Below are 25714 nucleotides of genomic sequence, written 5' to 3' on the forward strand. Positions count from 1 at the left end.
ACTTTACAAATGAAAACGTTTATGAACACTCAAATAATGTCTTTATTTAGTAAATTTGACAATAATTGAAGTTAGATATTAACATGAAAGTGACACTAGGAATAAGACACTCTTCCCTTTATCCTTAAAGCTTGTAAAATAAGGCATTTAATTCTTATAAATATAAAGGAATACATTTTTAAAAAAAATTCTAATGATGTCAGTAATATCTTTTTATGTATGATATTATATGAAATGTATAATCAAAATAAAAAAAAAGTTTTAGTGTTTTATGAAATTTAAAAGCAAAAATTTAAGGTATCGTTTTTTTACCTCACAGAGCTAACAGCTAAACTGACAGATATCGGATCCAAAGATAAATTTATCAGGCTTCAAACCATATTTCATTTCATGGGCGTAACAGTAGCCAAGAATATCTTGGTTTTTCATATGTCATAGAAATAAGACCGATTTATTACGTCAGATTTTTAACGCTCAAATTTCTTTTCTCTATAATATAAGTACTGATCCAAATTTAGATATTGCAAGCATTTGGAAATAACAAGGTGACTGAAAACGGTCAATGAAAAAAAAATTGACGAAACATGCGAGTTTGTATAGTTGTAAGTAATATATTGGTTAAATTAAGTAATATAGGTTAAATGTTGGTCAGTTTTTTACAAAGGAAGTTGTTTGAGTGGCTGATGGATTTGTTTTTAAAAAATCCCGGAACAGCAAATTTCAATTGAAAATTTTTTTCAGGTGGGACAGTAGAATGTGTGATCACAGACAAAACATTTAGATTAAAGCGACATACTTTAGCTAATTTCTGTTTAAAAAATAATGTTTGCTAAACGCTTGAAATCAATTAGTTTTACATTTACAGTGATCTGTAACATTAGTGTTGCCAGGAAAGCTACAATGTACTGGGAAGAGCTGAAGGCAACATGAACTCCGAAGGTAATTAAATCAATATTATGTACTTTAAATGTTACACGGTAAATTTTTTTTCATTAAATTATGGTTTAAAAGTACAGGAAACCTTGAATGCCGGTACTTTTTATAGTAAAATCTGTTTTACGAGACAGGAATTCTAATATACAGTAATTTTTGCAGTAATATTTACTATAACTGCAATTGGAACCGGAAATTTTTGCAGTGTAGAATTGACCATTAATGTACAGTGAACTGCGAACATGTACAGTAAATATTTTGAAGAGTGAAATAAAATGCTCCGATTCCTTTTATTATATACTGTTAATGCCCCAGTAGGTATTGGAATTTGATGGAAAAAGTTTGCAGAAAGCTAGAAGTTATATTAATCGGTTTGTTCTAATATCTATTTGAAGATATTGAGTATTTTTTCTTTATTTATATATTAAGCTTCAGCTATAAATATAGATTTAAATATTGTGATATTTAAATCTATAGCGATATTTAAATTTATAGATTTAAATATTTTATTGAACTCAAATATTGATAATTTTACAAACAAATATGTAGTAAAAAATTATAGGTAAAATTATAGGTAAAAAATATGTAGTAAATATGAAGCCCTGTTAATGCCCCAGTAAGTATTGAATTTAATGAAAAAAGTTTGTAGAAAGCTAAAAGTTATATTAATCGGTTTGTTCTAATATCTATTTGAAGAGACTGAATATTTTTTATTTATTTATTTATTTATTAAGCTTTAACCATAAATATTGATTCAAATATTTATAATTTTATTGAACTCAAATATTGATAATTTTACAAACAAATATGTAGCAAAAAATTAAGGGACAAAAAATTTAAAATTGAAAATTAAAATTTGAATCTGTAAAATTATTATTTATAAAAAATACTTAAACATAAATAATTCACTGTTATGCACAATTTTATTCAATTGCTTTTGTTTGTTTACCTTATTCTGAATCAATCAGCATCTTGCTACTTTAAAGTTCATTTATTTATTTTCTTTATTCTTTTAGTAAAATCCAACATGTGAACTATTTTAGACAACAATTTGTTCCTAAAATGTGTTTGTGTCTTACAAACTTTACTGCCGAAAGAGATACCGCAAAAAAGTAATCTAACTTTTGGAAACCGTATAGATTTCTGTTACTTTTTTACATTATTTGGATGTATCTTTTAAATTGCATTATACGGTTCTGAATATTCTTTGAAATATATTCACGGGACAATTTCTTTTATTGTGAAGAGCTTAATAATAAGAATATTAAAAAGAAGTTGGTTTCCGTCTCACAAAATAATATCCATGAGAGAGGTCCGTATAAATAAATATTAGTTGTAAAAATCAATTAAAACCTTTTTTTGGCACAAAGTTATTCTTTCATGTTTATCAAGACTTATAAAATTATTAAATTAGCTTTTTTGAAAAAAATGTTTTCTGTATTATTTTTTTTTTAATTTCTTTTTTTGGGTGGGGGGGAGAAAATGTTCGAAATGGTGATGCAAAATTAGTTATTGTAGATATAAATACACAAGTGGGCGACCTTTGTGCTAAAATACAAACTAAGGTAGACAACGTTAAAGAGCACAAAAATATTATTAAAAGCAGACAGCTGTTTCGGATGCTCAAAGGGCAACCTTCATCAGTGGAACAGAGAAGGAATTGTTGCACTGATGAAGGTTGCCCTTTGAGCATCCGAAACAGCTGTCTGCTTTTAATAATATTTTTGTGCTCTTTAACGTTGTCTACCTTAGTTTGTATTGTAGATATAATTCTAATATCGTTACCAATATTTTTAGAATTCTATTATTATCACTAATTATTATTACTAATTAGATTGCTATTTTTATAATGTGTAATTAAAATCAACACATAACAAATTGCTTAAAATTTTATTTTAGGACGAGTTTTTTTTTATTTCTATTTCACTTTAAACCATTTGGTGAAAACATATACTTCCTTTTGGTAGAAACTGTTGTCTCTCCCCTCTTATCTGAAAAGTTTTTTGTAACAGCATAGCACAAATCTTATGTTTCTGGTGTTTCTTTATCAGAGCGCTTTGACTGTTTCAGTTATCATAATCTCTTACTATGGTTTTTGGTAATTCACATCAGTCTCATCTTTATAGTTACCACAGGTGGAAAAATGAAGATTTGATAATTAAATTCCTAAACTGTGTAACGCTAGATGTAAAATTTACAACTCTGTAGAATGATTTCCCTTAAGAAATTACATGATTTGATCAAATTTCTCAACTGATTTGGTGGAAAGATGAAATAAAACTGTTTGAAAATTAGCAAAATTAAATAATAAAAATAATAAATATTTACTAAAATTAATTTTTTACATGGGATTATCTTTGGATAAACGAACTTCATAATTTTGTGCAAAAGTTTTTCAATTCGCTTAAAAAGTTCTCGAAATACAGCCATACAGAAAAAAGAAAATTAGCATTAAGGGGTCAAAACTTTGGACCTCTCTTTTGATCAAACTATGAAGAACATATTTCCCAAATCTAAATTCGGCCGAACGGAAGGTATGTTTATTCATGGAAAGTACGTTTTTGTGTTTGATTTCATAGCTTAAAATATCGTCTGCACTAATTAGTTAGCATATTTGAGGTCAACCCCTCATGCCATTAAGACTAAGTCCTAGAACGAGAAGATCCGATCATTAGATCAAAAGTTGATCAGGGTAGTCCGTTTTTTAATTTAGCACTGTACACTGGGAAGTGACACTTAACCTTAAGAAAAAAGCGTCAATATATGGTATACCAGGAAGTTGTAGGTGTACCAGGCAAATGTATGCCGAGCATTTACATTTAACCTTAAAAGTATCAATGCAAGGTATGCCCAGTAAATTTATTCTGGCGAGCGGCACTTAACCTTAAAAACATCCGGGCAGACATACAAAATATAGGCAAAAAAAAAAAGACATACGTGTAGGGTCATTTAAACAAGTGCTTTGGAATATAAATTTTGCGAGTCGAAATTATCTGTAGGAGATGATTGAGCAAATTTGAAACAGCACTGAATCCAAAATTTTGGACAAACTAAACATTTAAATTCTCCATGTTGGTAAGGTGATGATTATTTTTAAAGCGAGTTACTTCGACTTAAGGAAGATATAAGATAAAACTTTGTTTTAGATTCTAAATTATTCTTTAAAGTATGTTTCTTTGAATTACTAAAAAATTGTATTATTACACCTAACAGTAAGTATTACACCTAAGTAAATACATGAGACTTTATACCTAAGTGTCTTTTTAAAAAAAACTGTAAAAACAAATGTGTGTATTGAAATTAATAAACTTTGGCTAGCTATTATTAATATCACTTTGTGAAAAACTTATTTCTTAGAATGATTTGTAGCTCATTTCTCAATTGGTTTTGTATATCTTACTATATTATTAAATTATTGATAGGAGAAAAATCGTCGAATTATAAAGCTTGTTTTTTAACAGATACTTCTGCTATTATAACATAAAGAATGAATAAGCAATTTTTTTCTAAAATTGTTTTGAAAAGAAGCTCGTATTTTGAATGAATGAAAAAGAACTTTCAGCGAAAATGAAGTTAAAAATATAACAAGCACGCCAAACACAAATCTTTCAAACAAAATCAAAGAAACCTTAGAAAAATATTGTTTTCTTTTTATCCTGCAAAACTTTTAAGCTCAAAAAGGTATCGTAAATATTGCAATTTAAAATAGTTTACTTCCTCTAACTGTCTCAAAAATAAGTTTGTTTTTGACAATAACAATAAATAGAAACAACAGTAAATTTTTATTCCATATCAGAAAGAAATTTTTTGTGTAATTTCTCTTAGTATGCATCTATGCAAAGAAATTCTGGTATAACAGTATTATAGAGGCTTCCTTTTTCTCATTTAATAATTTTGGGTGAAGACAATAAGGTACATTGAATGATAAAAATATGCTCTTACATATTTAAATGAAGTAAAATAAAAAATAAAACTATGACACAGATTTGGTCTGAATTTCTTTGAAGTTTCTTAAAGTGGAAAAAACATTATATTTCTTATAAGTTTTTCATGGTATTTTGTGTATAAAAATATTTCTAAATGGGTTTTGATGCTGTTTTTCTGGTATTGTAAAACTCTTCATTTATTTGCAATTTGCATACAATTATATAACTCAAATATTATTTCCCGATTTACAAAGGGTATTGTTCATAGCTAAGTTTCCACTGAAATTGCGTTTGCACAGCATTTTGAGATAATAAAAAGCAGTGTTCCCTTTCGATTTGAACTGTTATGTGATATTAGGTTATTGTTATATATTTTTAGCAAGTAAAATCTCTTTTAATGTAAAGCTTCGTATTGTATGGTATATTCTATGTTTTCAAGTATTTTTTTTCAAGTATAGTTGATAATTTTTTAAATCAAGGTAATCGCACACTTCGTAACTCATTGAAAAACATTCAATTAAAATTACCGTTCTTGTATATAGTAATGACATTCCTCATTAAAGAAAAACATAATTTTGGTAATAAAAGCAAAAATGTCTAGTATTTAAGCCATTCATTTAGTAATTTTTCCGTTCGTATGGTAACGGTTTAATGAAAGTTCAAAATAATAGGCCTAATTACCACATATTTACTGTAAAAATACAAAACTGAAAAATAAATTTAACCGATTAAATTGTTTTTATGCCATGCTCTACGGTATTATTATTAAATTATCAAATTTATCCCCGCACTTTAAAACTTTATTTTATTATTATTTTTATCAAAATTTTTATCAAGGTAAATTTAACCGAATAAATGTCTTGTTCCAATCTATCAAAATTACCAAAAAGTTCTTCAAAGCTATAATTTATTTTACGATTTATTCGGTAATTTTAAGCTTTAATGTCTTTTTTTTAACGAAATTGAATAGTAAAGCACTGTCAGCAACTCTCTGGTTTATTTAAAATGGTGGTTGTTGACGTATGCCTGTTTAGGCAGACGGAGTGCGATTGCTCTTGATTTCCAGTGGCGCCATCTATGGCCAAGAATTCGACTTCTGCCACACCAAACGTCACACCCATTTATAGGGCGGACCCATTCATATGACATTCTTTTACAACTCCACAGATGTAATGTTCATCATTCACTTTACTACACGGGAGTCTTCGGCCGGCAGGGTTCGAACCCACGAACTCTCAGACATCGGCCCAGCGCCCTACCGACATGGCTATCCAAGCCCACCATTATTATATCACCATATCAGACCAATATTATCATTTAAATATTGATCTGAAAAAATGGTGGTTTATTTAAATGGAAAGTGATCATCTTCAAATGGTAGATAGGTGACGGTTAATTATTTGCTTTCCTTATATATTTTTCGATCAACAGGAAAATAGCCTAAATAATGCTTAGAAAGATCAAACTATGGCATCTTATTATAATGGCTGTTGTATTTATTTATTTATACACTTACATATGAGGGTTTCTTTGTAAATACAAAGAGTAACTTAAGAATTCTTTTCAGGTAGGAAAAACAGATGGTACATGTGTGACATAGATATCAATAATCCATTCTGAGTTATAGCTGGATTAGATCATACTACATCAACACTTCAGAGCTGTTTGCATTGCAGTGATGCCATTCGAAAGCTTCTAATAACAAAACAATACATTACTGAAGCTTCCAATGCCGAGGGGTATTGTCTTTCAACCAGGACTGGACACTTTAATTGGACTCTGAAATTATAACTTTGTGTAAAACACAACAAATTAATTCAAATTGTTAAAAGCTTGAAAAAATATTAAAGAGAGGTCCAATTATTCTACAAGTTTTTTTTTCTTGTTCAAGTTTCTGTAATTTTTTTCACGTTTCAGTAATTTTCTTTAAATTATAATTTACCAGAAACTAAATTTTATTTCGTTATTTCCAATACATCACCATTTTCAATACATGCAGCATTGCAGGTTAAGATAATTACAATTAATTAGATTTTTTCTTAATCTGAGTCTTTAATAATTGCGTTTAAAAAAGCTAAATTTGAAAGTTTAAACTATAATATTCAACAAAACATTCGACTGTTTTGAGTAAAAATCAATCATTCTCATAAAATTATGCATTTTGTAGGTATTAGTTGTAATGGCAATTTATTAATTCAACTAGAACCAACGAGAAATCGTTTAAAATCAAGTTATTTTTAATTATCTAAAACGAAAATTTTCAAACTGTATCATCTGCAAGAATTTCTGCATAATCTACAAGTCGTTTTGCTCGAATTTATATTTCCATTAATTTATATCTCTGCAACCAATGAGAAATAGACAAAATGCGAGTATATTATTTCATAACATGAAAACTAACTATTTAAAAAAATAACTTAATCTGCGAGTAAAATTTCGGGTACTAAACACGTCACTTTCCATACACTTTTACATTATTAAAAGATATTTATTGCTGTCCATTTTTCAAAAATTCGTTAAAACAAAACATATGCAAATAAAGACTCAACTAAGAAGAGATAAACTTTTCGTATTTCTATTGGTTATTTATTTTGTGTTCCTCAATATTATCTAAATCTATCATTCAGTTTCTGTTCTGTTAAACCATGTTATTTTCCGCTTCATTTTGTCATCAAAGTCAGCATTAGATTTGACTCCTGTCACATGACATTATAAATGGACGTCAATAAAAAATAACACCATTTTTTGACTCGAGATTTGACATATTCTCGAAATATTTCTTCCATTTTATGAGAGGTTTTGACAAGGAGTGATTATTTCTCTTACCACAGTGTTCTTTGCTTTTGAAAGCTGTCACTTGCTCATATTTAATGTTTATTTGCAATATTTGAGTAATGACGTGTATGAGTTTCCCAATGAAACTTGAACTTACTGATAAGATAAAATTATTCAGATTCATTTTGTTTTTAAACTCATTTTAAAGAATTTTCTACCAGAAAATATTTTAACCCATTTTTTAAAAAAATATTTATTCGGGGATTATTTAGGATATTGGAAAGTCTGAGACATGATTTTTTTAAAAATTTTGTGCAATAAAGGGAATTGTATGATGTATTATTAGAACATTAGCCTAAATAAGGACAGACAATTTAAGAAAATCATTTTTTGTTCTACAATGATTTCCTAAAGAGATTTTATGAATAATATTTCCTACCTCAATTGAAACAACAGGGTCCATAGCAATTTCTTCTGAGTAAATTTTTTTTATCGAGTAAGCAGACATTAACACACTGTTTTCACTTTAAAGTTAGATTAAAAATCCAGTGATGAAAAGGCTTAACTTGTTTTGTTTCATTAATAAACATTACGGAACGCATATTTTTTATTAATATAATGAAATAAACGAAATTCTCGAAAACTTTTATTCTTTATTAACTATAAAGCTAAGATTAAATCATTCTATGACAAAAATTACAATAAATTTAGAGTTTTCTTGAAACTTTGTTTACATTTTATGATGCTTGAATTAATTATAAGTACTATAAAGTTTTAAGAATATCTAGCTGACAAGAGAATGAATAAAAGAAACAAAACATATAACGAGATAAATTAAAAATAAAGGCTCGAAATTTTTATAGAACATCAGAAATGTGTTGATTTTTGAGAGATTGTTTTTGCTTTTGGAATTTGTTGTTCATACTTACCCGTTATGGGTTTTTCCTTATTTTTTTCAAGATTGTTTCTATTCCGTTACAGGTACTTTAAGGTTGTTACTTTATGGGTAGTTTTTAATGCGCTTTTAATAAAAGAAAAAAAGATAAATGTTTATTAATATAGCTTACTACGTTACGGTACTAATAAAGATTTACTAAATTTTTTTTGTAGTTTATTAACGTGCAGTATTTTTATTCAAACTATGCGCAGACTAAAATTACAAAATAACTTTTTATACACTTTTACTACCATTTTTGGTTACAAACAAAGAAAAACTACTTGATATTGAGTCTCTAGTTTGTAGTTACTAAAAAAAAATTTATTAAAACAAAAACAAAAAAAGAAACTTTCTTTCATCTCCAAAAAACTTCTTTGATATGATTCGATCCTTTTGGAAAAAATAAAAAATAAATCCTCTGCAGTTTAATCCGAAACAAAAACAATCCTTCAATTAGTGATTTATTTTTTGCATTTGACCTTTCTCTGAAAGAAAACTGTTATTGATCTTTTTATTAATTCTTCGAACATTCCAAATTTTATAGTAACTTTATTTAATACGAAAACGTAGAAGTTTTCAATGAGAATGTAATTAAGTAATTAAATAAATTATGTAATGGGACAACAATTTTAAGAATGATATAAACGAGTAATGGAAGAGAAAAAAAGCTTTAATTTTTTGTACTATAAATTATATTTTTATCTAATTCGAAACAATAAAACAAACAACTGCGAGATCTTCAAACTACTTAAACATTAATTAAGAATTTTGAAAAATAAGTTTGGTCAGCAAGATTTATTTTTCCAATTTATCTTCCTTGGGAAAACTCCAAATATTTATTAATTGAACAAAATTAATTTCAAAAACTTAGGAAGGACATTGATTTACAGAGTTGATTTATTGTATTTTAATAAATTCTCATTGTTATAATAAAAATTGAAAAAAAAACTAGAGGGTAAAGTTAACTACCAAATGAAAAACTTAAATACCGAATATTTGGATTTTATTACCCAGAATTATGGTATTTTTTTTTTAGCACAAATGTCATTACCATGCAGTACAGTAATTCAAATAGATTGTTTTCTCAGTGTATGCACCAGATATACTATAATTATGGTATTTTTTTTAGCACAAATGTCATTACCATGCAGTACAGTAATTCAAACAGATTGTTTTCTCAGTGTATGCACCAGATATACTATACATTGGCTATACCGTATATTACCATTTATACATACTATACGTTAATAAATCTACAGAGATTCCAGTTTTACTTCCTTTGTTATTGTTTTTGCCCTTCCCAGTGGCTTTATGTTATTAGATTAAAGAAAAGACGTTTTCAGAAGTTTAGTGGTTCATCTCATCTATATGAAGATTAACTGCATTCAGATCATTTAGCATGATGCCGCCCCTGGCATCATGCTAATGACTCGCACTTTACTAATGAACTCTACTAATGACTCGCACCTACTACAATACTGAAGTAAAATAACCTATTTGGTTGAAGGATCATGGGTCAGAATACCCTTTTCGTTGGGTTAACCATAGGAGGTTTACATTTTTTTCCTTTCCTTGTAACGCCAATGCGGGTTAGTACCATCTAAAAATACGCAACAAAAGTGAGTTTTTCCTAATGTTCTGTCCATGAGTTTTCTGGTATAGGTTCAAAATTACAAAGCTACTGGGTTGAGCAATGATAGTTGAAAACCACACATTGGGTGGCTGTTTAGGGCCAGTTATACATTTATCATAAAAACTGCACCTTTGCTTTAATTTACAATAGCACAAATATTATATAAAGAAATTATAAGTATAAATGTGTTTCTGCAAGTACAAACTTTCCGTGACATAAATTCTTCCAATCGAAACTTCGAAATAAATCCATTTTCCTTGCTGCATGTTCTTTATGAAATTAGATTTTGTTTTTCCAAAGATACCAAATATGTATTCAATAGTGACAAAACAATCTTTGTTCCCTTACTTTGTGATAAGAGAAAATACATTTCCTTCCGCCGCTGTTGCAAACATTTCTTTGGCTTAGTTTGCGACGATGTGCACATATTACATTTCTTATAGTGAAAAATTGTCTCTTCTCTGCTATTCAAAATAGTATTAACTCTGTGAAAATGTATTTCTTGTTTGTTAGTTTACATTTTTTTCAATATTAGATTTCAAATGTATGGTAACTATTTTGAAATATGTATACCATCAAAACATGTAATATTTCTTTTGTCATTTATCTTTAAAGTTATTAACATTGAGAAGACAACGAATTGTGTGTAGGATTTTAAAAGAAACACAGTTTTTATCTTTAATCAATGTACGTAATTGTCAATCATGTATCAATATAAATTTATTCATAAGTAAAATTTTCTTTCTTTTCAAATATTATTTAATAATAACAATAATATCACATCCGACTGCTTTCTTAAAATCAAAGGTTTTATTAGAAAATGTTTCCTAATTTGAATTTTGAATAACGAATTTTGAAATTGTGAAAAGTTGAATCACCCATTTTTGCAGCAGTTGAAATTTTCAAACTATATAATTATACTTGAAATAATAGTAATTTTGCAATTGAAATAGTTTCTTTTTAATTTTTCATAGCTTCAATAAATTTAGATCATTTTTTCCTAAATTTAAAACTATTTTGAATTATTTTTTCGAAAAAAAAACTATAGCCTAAAAACAAAGTATGGGGCACAATTTTGATGATTTAATTGATGAAAAACCAATTATATCGTAAAAACGTAGAGTCCACGGTGACTTTTTGTGAAATAAATGAAGCATTATTGTATGATCAAAAATTTAGGTTATTTCTATTATGAAAATGTAAAATTCAAATAGGAAATTTGTGGTTCTATTTGTAATATAAAAAAAGCTTTAAACGAAAAAAAAAAATTAGTCATAGATGTAAGCGCGATATTTTATTTCTGGCTCTTTTTGTTAATATTTAAATTATTTAATTGAATTCCTTTGAAATCAATTTTTCATTTCATCTGTCTACAGTTTCAAAAATTTATTTTTAAATACTAAAACTGGCCATCTATTCAATTTCTTTTGCAATTTTTTTCTCTTCTTTTATTCATTATTTGTCTTATCTTTATAATAAATAATAACCGAGAAAATACGAACTGTTCATATAAGTTCTGTGTTAAGGTAGACTATTTAAGTTGAAAGATGGAGAAAATAAGATTTAACGTGAAGAGGACTGTGGGGTAATGTGATGAAAGTAAACTTCAAAAATTTCCCTAAATTCAGAAAATGTTTTATAAACTTGAAATTTACAAAAGACTTTTTTTCCTTCATCATAAAAAAAGTATTTTTCGGTCTAAGTATTTAGATTCAGGTAGCTGGTTGATCCAAGCATTTTCCATCACCAGCAGTGTAGTGTTGAACTAATTCGATGATGAAAAGCTGAAGCAATTTTGAAATTGATGCTGACATTGAAAACTATGGATAATATTTCCATCTGCATTGTTCAAACCATGAAATTTTTTGAGGTTTTCTTGTCATTGTGATACATTGAGAAAAAACCTCAATTATTTTCGTTGATTGAAAGAAATGGGTTATTTGACAATGGAATTGTCCATTCTAAAAGTTTTTAATTTCACAAGCTTTGAAACTGATTATAAAGAGTCACATTTTCGATATGTGAATAAGCTGAAAAACACAGGAAAAAAATGAAAATGTTGTAAGTAAAAACATTTCGCTGTTTGCAAATTCCTCCTACTTTTCAAGAAATTCTGATTCACATTACGGTAAAATTTCATTTGACAAAAAATCTGATATACCGTAAATTTTACGGTAATATTTACAGTAAAATCCCTGAATCACTGTATTTAAACATGTATGACATTGCAAATAACGGCATAAAACTTTACTGTTAAAATGCATTTTACGGCAGAATGAATTTTACTGATGATGCACCCAGGGTATTTTTACCATAATTAGTAGAAGAATTTTTACAGTGTAAAATTCTTTCGGGAAAGCTAAAATGAAATCTATTTTCTACCTTTTATATCAGTGTAAAAAACCTGGTAAAAATTATGCTTATGAAATAAACACTATACAGGGTGTCCCAAAACGACTGCATAAACTCTGCACAGCTAGATTCCTCGTTGGAAGTGCATAAAAACTGCCCAAAGAAGCGTTCCGGTACGATCCATAGTTTAAGAGATAAATACGAAAAACAAAGTATGACGTCACTGCCGGTGCAAGAGAAAACACATTATTGAACATATCAACAGGAGTATACTATGCACAATTTAAAGCAGAATATGCGCGCTGAACGTTTTAAACATTATCGTTTTGAAAGATATGCAAATACTGTTGTTGATATTGTGAATTAAGTGCTTTTTTTCTTGCACCGACAGTGACGTCATATTTTGCTTTTCGTATTTTTCTCGTAAACTATGGATCGTACAGAAACGCTTCTTTGGGCAATTTTTATGCACTCCCAACGAGGAATCTAGCTGTGCAGAGTTTATGCGGTCGTTTTGGGACACCCTGTATAGTCTGATTTCTTGCTCTAAAAGCAAAAGTGATGATGATACATATCCCTCTGATTTGAATTAGACCAGTTTGTTCACCTTAAATACCTCCAAAACCAACGAAGGTCTTTTCAGAAGGTCCTCGCTAGCCAAGTGAATGCAGTTAATGAGAAGTAGCTTCTGCTTCACAACAGCTTTTGCAAACTGTAAATGTCTTAGCATCGTGAGGAAACTTGAAGTAGTAATAACCTGAAGCAAAAGCAGAACTTAAATGTTCAGTAGTCAGCCGATTAAAAATGGCGTGATCTCTCCTGTCATCTTTAAAATTAATCGAGGCACCAAGATTCCCACTAAGATGCCACAGATGTGGTGGTGATTCTTTCCAATTTGTGTTTCTAGAATTCTTACTTCTCGAGTATAGCTCAAGGTACATCAGAGGTTCCACGTTAACCTAAATCATAAAAGTAAAATTTTTCGCTAGCCCATTTTGATAGCATTAACATCAGCAGAAGCTGCGCTTTCTTTTCTTGATTATGAATAATTTAAGAAAAAATAGAAATAGTTTTTTTCATAGCTTTTTGCGAAAAGTAGTTATCAGGACAGAAGTTCTGTCTGCATACAGATATTCAAATTTTACAGTTAGTAAATTACCAAACTCTGACAATTATCCAATGTTCTAAGTAATATTCTAGAATAATGCAGACCTAAATTCACTAAAATTATTAAACCATTTATAGCTCTTATTGTTTTTACTGAAAGTTAAAAAAACCATTCTGCATAGGGCAAAACCATGTGAACTAGCAAACAAACTTAAAAAAATACTAATCAATTATTTCAAAAAACAAATGAATAAAAAGTCAATTTGTCTCAATAAATATGCGATCAACTCATAAAACAATTAAGTAAAGTAAAGCTAAATATAAACCTATGGACTGACATTGTTTTCTAACTGAAGCCATCTAAATTTTATCATTGCCTTCTGAAGGTGATGAGTTCAATAAATTCCCTTGAATGATTGCTCAAGACATTTTTGGCGATACAATATTAATACAACATCGTGGTTTTGACCATCTTATTGATGAGAATGTCTTATTGGGCCTTATTACAGAAATCCTTCATCAAATATCATCATTATTGCATTTTTAATTATGGTTTTGATATCATACTTGGATACCGAATTACAATGCTCACACAATAAATATCAAGTCAGAGCCATACTTGTGCAAAATGATTTTACACGAGATCTTATCAGATAGTTTTTATTATAAACTTAGTAAAGCTCAAATATAAAGAATAGGTTCTAACTGTATTATGTTTGTGTAAGAATTTCATTTATGAGATAGTCTCCTCATCTTAAGAAATAGTTTAGCAACTATATTTTCGACTTTAATGGGCTTTATTAGGAAGTGTTCTTAGGGTAAATTGATTTAGATAGAAATAAATGAGGTTGCCTTAATGCGGAATAAAACGGTTATACAGACATTTTATTTTTTCTACTAGATGTTAGGCAATTAATTTTTCGTAATAATACATTTTAGAATGTATTTTAACTAGATAATCCATCTCTCTCTCTCTCTCTCTCTTTATATATATATATATATATATATATATATATATATATATATATATATATATATATATATATATATATATATATATATATACAGTCGGACCTGTATTTAACGAAGTCACTAAATCCAGATAATAAGTTCGTTATATGGAAAATTCGTTAGCTAGAAAATCACCTTTTAAGATACTTAAGCAACGCAAAACAGGTTTTAAATTCATAAACACTAGACATAATTAAAATAGCAATTTATGCACTTTTCTTGTGAACTAATATCTACAATTTATTTTATAAATCTTTACCTTAAAAGAAATCGGCATGGAAAGCAAGAATAGAGCAAAACATTATCCAGTTTTACACTATCATGCTATATACATTTTCAGTTAAAAAAAAAGTCTAAATTTATGCATAAAATTATAGTTGCATTTATTATAAAAGTAATTTTAAACATACATTACCACATGCGTTCTTAAGTTTAATTGCTACTGACAGAATCCGTTAATTAAAACTGAGTTTTTCATTTGAAATGCAAAACAAAAAGGGAAAGAGAGAATATATATATATATATATATATATATATATATATATATATATATATATATATATATATATATATATATATATATATATATATATATATATATATATATATATATATATATATATATATATATATATATATATATATATATATATATTGGAAGGGATGCACCCATACAGTATGGAATTTGTAAATAAAAATCATATATTTTCTTTCATTTTTGCTAATATGTGTTATTTGTAAGTGGTATTAGTATTTATTATTGAGATAAGCTTTCTTGATCTAAACTCAAACTGGATTTTAAAACAAGGAATAGCTTACAATTCCTTTTATTTGGTCAGTTTCGTCTAATATTATTTAATTAAACGATATTTATCTTTTAACCATTGTATGTATACTTTTATAAATATGAAAGTCTAACGTAGCTCCAATTTTTTAAAAAAAATTCCCGCTGCCTCAATTGCATTATAAAATAAACAATTATATATAACTCATAAACTGTAAGTAATGTGACATAGCAATAACAAAATAAATGAAGTTCAAGTATTAGGTCCGTCACTTAAGAAGGGATTAAAAAGTGAAATATTGTTCAAAATAGTAATTGTTCAAACTTAAATGTTAGTCTTGTAAACTTAATTCCTCCGAAAAACTAATACCCGAGATCTTTTTTCATAAAAGTATATGTCATGTTGTTATAAATAATATATTTTCCGATGTAAATTCTCAAGATAAATTGAATTATGCATAAATGGAATAGTTTAGAATGTTTACAAGTTTTCTGTGCACAAAAATTGCAATTTTGTACTTGCACTCATTTACCCATTTCATATTGCCACTCAAGCAAGTAGGGCATTGTCTACTATGTATTTGTATAGCTCAATTGAATAAGACTAAACCCGAATAGAAAGGTTAATATTTTAAAAGTTGAAGTTTGTTTTTGTATATAAAAGAGTACCATTTTTGAATTGCTCTTATTATGAGGAAAATCATAACTTCAAAACCATTAATCTTATTATCTCTAATTTCATCCCATTTAATATAGTTTGTTATTTTACTTGTTCAGATAGCCCCTAGTAAAAATTGTATATTGAATGGATAAAAAGAACATTTTATACAAAGAAGCGCTTGCAACTTTTGATCTATTTGACTTCATTTGATTTAACATAAATACAAACATGCATGAAACATTGCCTCACTTGTTTAGATAGCAGTATCAGATGCGTAAATAAGCACAAATGTGCACTTTTTGTGCACAAAATATTTATGGCTTCAAAATTATTTGTCTGATCGTTTCATTTTTTGCGTCATTTAATTTAGCGTAAAAATGTGAACTACTGAACTTATTAACTCTAAGATTGATATTTTCTATAAATTCAATGTACCGTTTACATAAAAGGAGATGTTAAGCATAAGTAATAAGAATCAATCATAAGTGTTGAAATACTAATTTTATATTTTATTTATTGATAAAAATGAAAACATAGAACTGACAAGCAAACACAGGGTACATAATATGATAAATATCTACCATTTGTTAGTTGTAAGTGGCAAATATTAGCCCGATATTATATAAAATTTATATTAGATTCTCGTAAATTTTTTTTAAAAAAACATCGAGTTAGGTTATGTTTTTTTTTTTTACATTTGATGCGTTCATTACACGTTTTTTTTAAATTTTATTTATAGCAGTAACACTTAAACACACATTAATAGGCAAGTGCATGATGAGCACACACATCACAAATTCATAAAGGAATACAAAACAACATGAAAGCTAAGAATGCAAAAGTAGACATGTTAAAAGTCAAAACCAGTCCGGACATATTTTGCCTGATAGTATTTCCACATACCTAATTAAGTAGCAATTAAATAAATTGGTATTTACCCTTTTTTTCGAGAGATTTCTAAAAGTGTCATACACATTTAGGGAATGAATAGACGGTAAATCTCCTGCTATGTCCTGCGAGGCAATCGTGGTCCCTATGCAAAGCACACAAAACGTTACTCTCCATGGAATTGTGCTCTGCAACTGTAGTGTATTTGGTGTTACTCAAGGTGCACTACATGGAGGCCCACTACATTACAACCCATTGCACGCATTCCAAGGAAATATACCAATATTTATTTAAATTTTTGATTATTGTATGTTTTACTTTCTTAAAAATATTATACCTCATGCAAAAATTTTTTGATGATAATATCCATCTTAAGGGCTACCATTCAATCTGTTTTGCCAAAAAAAAAAAAAAAAACTCTTAGGAAGTATTTCGTTTCAAACTGGCTCTTGATCGATAGCGAAAGTGTTAAACAAGAATGCTAAATTAATTTGTTCTAATATCTGGAAGCAAGAACGGGTAACGAAGGTATCCGCCAGGAATTGCAAAAGCTATTGTGAGGTGGTTGGCAGGCAGTAGCAAACAGGGAGAAGTAGACCCTTGATATTTATAATAAAATAATATTGTCTGTTACTGGGAAGAAAATATTGAAAAAGTAATATCCTTTATTTATTATTACAGACAATATATCTTTAATTTAGGAAATTGCTTGAACTCTCATTGTTAGAGTTTTTGAAAAAAATTGCCATACTATGAATGAAGCAAATTGTATTTGCCTGAATTTATGTAGTGACGACTGCGTAAAAAAACAAACATTTATTTTCCCTTCGTTGTAGGAAGCTATTAAAAATTTTAAATCCCTTGAATAGATAAGCATTTTTAAAAACTGATTCTACGGTTCCCTGAAACAAAGTAGTACCCGATATTCTACAATCTTGAAATTTAACATTGTTTTATTATCTTGTTATGGAGAGGAAAATTACTTTTCAGTTAGCAAAAAACATGATCCTGAATTTCAGTAGAAGTTTAAAAGATTTCTCGGCTGGTTCTTTATACACAAATTCGCAAAAACAGAAAAATTCGAAGCAATTGCTTCCTAATTTTTTTGGCACTCGCTCAGACCATTATTACTGTATGAAAACAGTTCATTTTTAATGAGCAAAAAAATCTTTCATGCAGAAAAAGGCGTTTATGTACAAATGTATGTACTAATGAGTGTACAAATTCTATCATATCAACTCTCCTCTCAAAACAATTGTATTACAATTGTTTTGTAAGAAAATATTCTGAATTTTTGTTGTAATACGAAGAAAGAAATATTACTCTACTTAAGTGTATTCAAATTTAATCGGACTTGTTTCCTCGCTTACAGTACATAGCTTCACAACAAGATATTGCGAGGAATTTCTCTTCGCATAATTCTTTATACTTTAGATATTACTTTGTTTTAAGCTATCATTGCATTCTTAATAGATACATAAATATTCCTGTAAAACAGAAAGTTTTCGCAAAAAAATATATATAAAATAAGATATTTATAACGCTAGAAACTTCATATTTTTCTGTCAGGTTAGCATATGCAACATACCCAATACAAGAAGTCTCAAAGGAAAATATTACAAAAATAAGATGAAGACATTAATTATTATATGCTTTTAATTACAGCTACATTTAAAATAAGTCTACGGCACAACATATCTTGAAGAAAAAAGTTTTCAATTTTTTTAAGCATTCGATCGGAAAAAAGCTTAGAATAATTATTAATTGAGATTATTTCGAAATAATTTCTGAAATTTCATGTCTATAAGCCATTTTATATGATATATAATTAGTTAACTGCATTAATTTATTTATAAATTTTCAGTAATTTTTTATAAGCTTAGCATAAGAAATACCTTAATTATTAAATATATTAAAAATACAAAACTTCATTTTTAAAATTTTAAAGGTCTACTGTTCCCTTAAAGAACTGGAAAAGAAAAGCTTTTCAGCTTCAAAAAATTTTTTTTTGCACCTAATTAATTATAGACTACATTGCATTACAATAATTATTTTATTTTGAGATATTAATATTCTTAATGGGGGAATTTCGTATTATTTTATTGTATTAAAAACAATTTCTTGATATTTGAAAATAAAATGATTGGCCGTAAAAATATTCTCTTTTGTTGTTCCCGAGTGTCCAAACAGGTAGTTAATATGAAAGTGAAATAAACTTTAAAAAAAATACAAGGTACCATTTAATTTTTGATGAATTATAGAAAATAAAAAAACAGAATTTTCAAATTTTTTTGCACTTTTGAAAAGTATCTAGCAGTATTTCGATTCAGTTTCTGGTGTATACAATATCCTTGTCGTTTATGACTAGATTATAATTTAGACAAAAAGCAAAATTAAAACAATAACCTGAAATGTAAAAAAAAGCTACTTTCTATATATGTTCAGAAGCTCTGTATTACGACGATTTAAAAAAAATCAGAAAAAGCAATAGGACTAAGCATTTTCTAAAATATCCCAGCACGACCCGCTTTTAACTACAAAGTATTAAATGAATCTCCCTAACGGTTCAAAAATTATGAAGTTTCTATTTTTTTTATCTAGATCAATAGTTGTCACCTGGTATTATTATTTAATATTAATTATTTTCTCTTTTCTAGCAATCTTCGATTAGATTTACACCAAGTAGAACTGAAACTCGTCAAAGATTTCTTTTTTGTAAACAAGGGCAGTGTTGAAAGAGACTTCCTATCACACTTCACTTGGAAACTGAAAACATAAATATGAGTAAATTAACAAAATTTTAGGGATCAGTTGCATTAAAAACACTAAATATATAATACTCTTTAACTATAATATTTATATCAGAAAAAATCATGAATTAAGAATCCCCTTAAAAAGTAAACACAGCTTACAAATTCGACAGAGCACACTTTTGAAAACATTGTTTGAAATCATCAATTTCATTTCGTATAAAAGAGGAAGTTGCCTTTTTTTCTTTAAAACAAGCCAACACTAAGAAAAAAAGATGATCAAAACTACCAGGATATGTCAAAATTTACCATGTTTGGGAACATCATGGAATTCTATGGGAACATCAAAAACTCGGTAATTTTTACCAAAGCGCTTTGGTAATGATTTTTGAAAAACTAACAATATAATATGGTATTATAGTATGTGGTAAAATTTGGTATTTTTATCACTATACCTTAGAACATTGTGTAAAAGCCATTATTGGATTTGAGTTTTTACTAAATGTGCTGCAACGAGAACTATAATTTGGAAACCGGAATTTTTCCGGTAAATCATTATCATATGAACAGATAATTACCTAAAGAATGGTTTAAATATCATAGATTTTAATTATTGTTATTAGAATTATGGGTTTTTTATCAGAAATTTCCTTACCATATAATTCTTCAATTCACGATTTTTCAGAGCAGAGTTCTTTGTTCTGTCAATTCAGAGTCAATTGATTTTCATTTTTAACCGCATATATATTAGAGAAGGTAGTTCCTGTTGTTCATAGGAATATTTTAATTAATTTTATAAATCTCCGAATTAAAAAACGATAAAACTGAATATCTAAATGAACTCAATACTATCTGAGTTATATTTTTTTAATAGTGAAGATCGCAAATACATTAAAAAATATTCAAAACATATGGGGAACTACATTACCGCTGGCCTTTTATGTGCACAAATATTTTGTCAAATCTAATGTGTATACGTGTCCGATAAAAACTGGAAAAATTCTGACGTCTCTGACGTTAATTTCAAAGACAACCATCTCAAGTTTGAAAAAGCTACTGCTTGGGACGAACACAATTGTCGATACTTGTCATATCTTTAAGCTGATAAATTAAAAATTAAATATTTTTAAATATGCATTATTTATAATGGAAAACTTTATAATGGAAACTTTAAAAATGGAAAACGTCAAGGAGTGTTAAAACCAAAAATTAAATTTGAAAAGATGACGAATATATTCCTAAAATTTTAAGATTTGTTGGCTACCTCTTAAAGTAAGAATATGCATAGACGTAAAATATATTTTGCAACTATTTATTCGATAAGTTTTGGCATTTGCACTTCGATTTTTAAAACGTTTTTTTTTCCTAAATAATGCTTACACAAATATGCGTTTCTCTTAAAATAGCGATAAGGAAAATAAAAATCATATCTTGAGAAAAAGACATGGTCAAAATTACTAGAAGATGGAAATTACAGGGGTTAGTGAGTAGAGCGGTTATACACTTTTAGAATTTTCATTCCAAAATTTTGGTTAAATAACTGGCAGCAGTCTGTCCATCCAATTAGTTACGGAAAAGAACATTTTTTATCTTGACGGTTTTGAAACCGTTTACAAACACTGTGATTTCAAAACCGTAAAAAGAAAATTAAAATGGACATTTGAGCTAGGCTTTTCGTTAGGTAATGGGCACTAGAGTTAGGGTGTGATTGATTCTTGTTTTATCAAATGAATCGAGAAATAAAGTTTAATTAGTTTATCTGGTTGTTTTACCTATCGTAAGATATTGTAAATACTTGAATTTTCTGTGTTAAGCAGTTTTATAGAGCTACCATCTTTGCATGATTGAGAGTATCGTGTTCTAATATTTCAAGGTCTCAAATTAGGATGTGAATGACACTGGAAACTCTTTATGCGTTAAAGAGAATGGTGTAAATATTGTAGTGTCAACGTTGGGTAGTTATAAACCTTGTAAGTTAAAAACAATTTATTCTAAAAACTCTCATTTTTTAAATGTTCATATTTGTAACATGGTAAAATGCAAATTAAAATTCAATCAATAAGATGAAAAAAATTATTAAGTTAAGTGTATCACACTTTTTTACAGGCTTCTACTGCATTATTCCCCTTTAATAGAAAACTTTCATTTGGACATTTAAGTTTGTTCCATGAATAAAGTAACAATTTAAAAACATAAGATTTGATCACATTGAATGCAACTATTGCTTTAATTATATAAAAACTAAAAATGTTATATTTAAATTTTTTTTAATTCTAACCCTTTTTGAAATCTTATAAAAACTAATTGTTTAACTGTTTTTTAAATTTCTTTACTAGTGTTTTGATAGGCAAAAGACAAATTTACATTTTATTTACACTATCTTTTACATTTTAATTCCCTACATATATTTTTCACATCCTTTATTTATATGGTGTTTTTCTTCTGTATGTATCTGGCCTATTTTCTAAACTTTATATAAGTAGTGGGAGTTGGACAAAACCGAGTAGGTCCGTAAAATCAGGATCTAACCTCTTCGAGTAGATCATTGATGTGATTTATATGAAATCACATGAAACTAGCTGCGGACATTCAACATAATATTTAAGGAAGAATGAAAGATACTGAAGTCTATTTGCTTGTGAAGAGAGTAGGTTTATTTGTTCGAAAAAATTTGTTTGAAATAGTTTCATTTTACAATATTGAATTTACCTAGTAATTTCTAATTCCTTCAAGATAGGGGAGAGCGGGGTCAATTGTAACAATTTTTACTTATCTATTTTTAACTAACAAAAAATCCAATGTATTATTAGTATTAAATGACAGACGAGTAAAGTAGACTATCCCCTAATAGGAAAAAAACAAATTCCTTATTTTAAATGTTATTACATTAGTTATTAACAATTTTTGACAGCCGTGCACTTATTACAATTGTCCCCACTTACGCGATCAATTGTAACACTTCATAAATTCAACTAAAACATAGTTAATTATACATATTATCATAGTTGTGATATATTTTTTTATTGATCAAAGTAGTAGTGATATTTTAGGAGTAAAAATAATAATGAGCAGAGACCTAAAAGGTTAAAATTTTAACTTTAAGTGGTTGAAAATTTTATTTTATGCTGTGAAAGGTGACAAATAAAATAATGCACATGCAACATAATATAAATGATATAGGAAACTATTGGTGGTTGTTAAAGAGTTAAGTAATGGTTCGTAAATATAAGATTATTTATTTTCAGCTGTTACATTCGTCCCTTTACTTATTGTTACAATCGTCCCCAAGGCGCCATTTTAGCTTCATTTGTTAAAAACAATGCTGGTTAATTAACAAAACTAATCTTTTTTTCAAATGTTAATTAAAGTGTCCACTTACATATTCGGTTAATAATTTTTATTTGTTTAAACAAAATTACTTTGTTACAATATAATATTCTAATACCAAAAAAACTACTTACGTAGCGTGAAAATATCTTTTGCGATGTAACTCTATCAAAAGTACATAAAAATGGTTGCCAGCAGGTGTGTACACGTAGATTTATTAAATACACCTTGTGGGCCACCTAGGAGCCAAATCTAGAACCCGACACTCGAAATTTTTGCTCTGTAACAATCGTACCCTGTTACAATTGACCCCACTCTCCCCTACTGTTCAGTTCATTGGAAAATTTGATAACGTTTTTCTTAAATTTTATTTTGAATTATTAAGAATTATTACTGTTTACCATTATTATACCATTTACCATTATTATAAAATATGCTTAACTTTTTCTTTAGTAAATGTCATTGTTGATGAATACGAGTTCTTTTTTGTCAAGCAAAATCGAGATATAATCTGAGAAAAAACGGCTGTAAGCTACAAGCTAAACCAAGTCAAATTCCCAGGAATAAAGTTTAAAAAATGTTCAAATTATTATATTTATGTAAATGTTTGAAATTATTTATATTTCGATGTTTATAGTTTATTTACTCCTATTAATGTTAAAGATTGATTGAGAAATAAAACTAATAAAGAATAATTAAAATTGAAGTATCATCAATTCTTCATCCAAGAGAAGCTGAGTTCCCTTTGTTTCTTTAACTATAAAATATCACTTAACTTCATATCACTTTGATACTCCACGTCAGAATTTATTAATTGTATGTGTATAGACATATGTAATATATATATATATATATATGTAATATATATATATATATATATATATATATATATATATATATATATATATATATATATATATATATATATATATATATATATATATATATATATATATATATATATATATATATATATATATATATATATATATATATATATATATATATATATATATATATATATATATATATATATATATATATATATATATATATATATATATATATATATATATATATATATATATATATATATATATATATATATATATATATATATATATATATATATATATACATGAATTATATAAGAACGGAATGCAAAAATATAATTGACTAAAATAAGTTACTTATTAAGAATTATTTTTTCTTAGATTTTTTTCTGACACACTCAAAACAAAATAAAAAAACATTTCATCATGCTTTGTAAACAAAGAATATAAATAAAGAATAACATTAAATTTTACATAATTGAACTTATATTTCGTGGGTGTGTGTTTTTATCGATATTCGCCACCAACATTGCTATGTTTTGTATTTATAATCTTTGCTCTTGACTTTTTTTTTGTATGAGAATAAAAAATGGTAATTTATAATATTAAAAAGTTTCATATGTTTACATTTTTTTCATTTAAGGTAGAAGTTTTGCAGTAATAAATTTATTTATTTTTTTGCAATTCCTGATATTTAACATATCATGTAATAAAGTGTTAAAAATGCTTTCTTATAATTGGAATTAAATATGAAAATGATGATATTAAATAACATGAGTAATCATAATAATGAAAAATGATGATGAATTAAAAAAGTTTTTAAGCAAAATAATATGTTAATCAATAAATAAAAGTATTGTTTTAAGGATACAGATATCTAGACACAATGTTAAAACTGTATTATAATATTTTTTTGAAATATTTTTCTTCATTCACTGTAAAGAACGAACCTCTAACGTTGTTTGTGAGTCGTAAAAATATTTACAGATTAGAGAATATATTTTTCACATACATCTTGCTGAAAAATAAATATTTATTTAAAAAAACATATATATTTAACAGAAGAATCATATCTTTCTTACCTGTTTAGACACATCACTTCTACATTTTGTTTATAGTTTTCTTGCGAAAAAAACTTAACTACTGTTAACGCTACTTTTAAATCCTCATAGAAATTATATTGATTAAATTAATGTACTTTATTATTTATTTTCCTAAAGAAAATGGTAAAAAATGAAGAATCTGATCTTTATATAACATCTGTGCACCTGTGTATCCTTACCAAGACTGCAAAAGTTTTCTTCTATACATAAGTCTATCCCCTCTAGACAACACAAGCATTCCCCTGGCGGTGAACTTTGCCTCAAACTTTATTTCGAACTGTCGGAAAGATTCTAGAGGCAAAAGCGTGTTAAGGCGATTTTCTCCGCCATCACTAGAACTTTTAATTAAAAGATATATATTCCTTCAAAATTTTAGTTGGTTGTTTTCATAATTAACTTTCGGAATTATTGTACTAAAGTACTTGCCGCGTTCATATATATTAAATATAATTTTAAATGGAAATATAAAAAATTTCCTTAATTTCAAATCTTTTTTAAAAATATAGTCAAACGTAATGTGAACTTGGTTGATATATTTTGCTTATAGTTTTCCTAGTTCGTGTCATCTTGATTATGATAATTAACAGGTAGAAAAGTATTAAATGCGAAAGAATGTATTTTTTAAATATTTTTAGCAGGTTAATTTTTGAGCCTGAAATATAACATATAACCTGAAATATAATATATGAATAAA

At 27.3% G+C, this 25714-nt stretch overlaps 1 long non-coding RNA gene across 1 annotated transcript; it reads right to left on the reverse strand.

The window, feature by feature from the left end:
• Window positions 1-6339: 6339 nt before the first annotated feature.
• Window positions 6340-25235, reverse strand: LOC139426068 (uncharacterized). The gene is made up of 3 exons (XR_015435424.1): window positions 25000-25235; window positions 19624-19773; window positions 6340-6638 (listed from the first exon to the last, which is right to left on the reverse strand). It is a non-coding gene; the product is annotated as an uncharacterized LOC139426068 (long non-coding RNA).
• Window positions 25236-25714: the final 479 nt, after the last annotated feature.

This window comes from Parasteatoda tepidariorum, chromosome 7 (assembly GCF_982258835.1).
Source record: "Parasteatoda tepidariorum strain Cologne lab strain chromosome 7, Ptep-v5.0, whole genome shotgun sequence".
NCBI classification, from domain to species: Eukaryota; Metazoa; Arthropoda; class Arachnida; order Araneae; family Theridiidae; genus Parasteatoda; species Parasteatoda tepidariorum.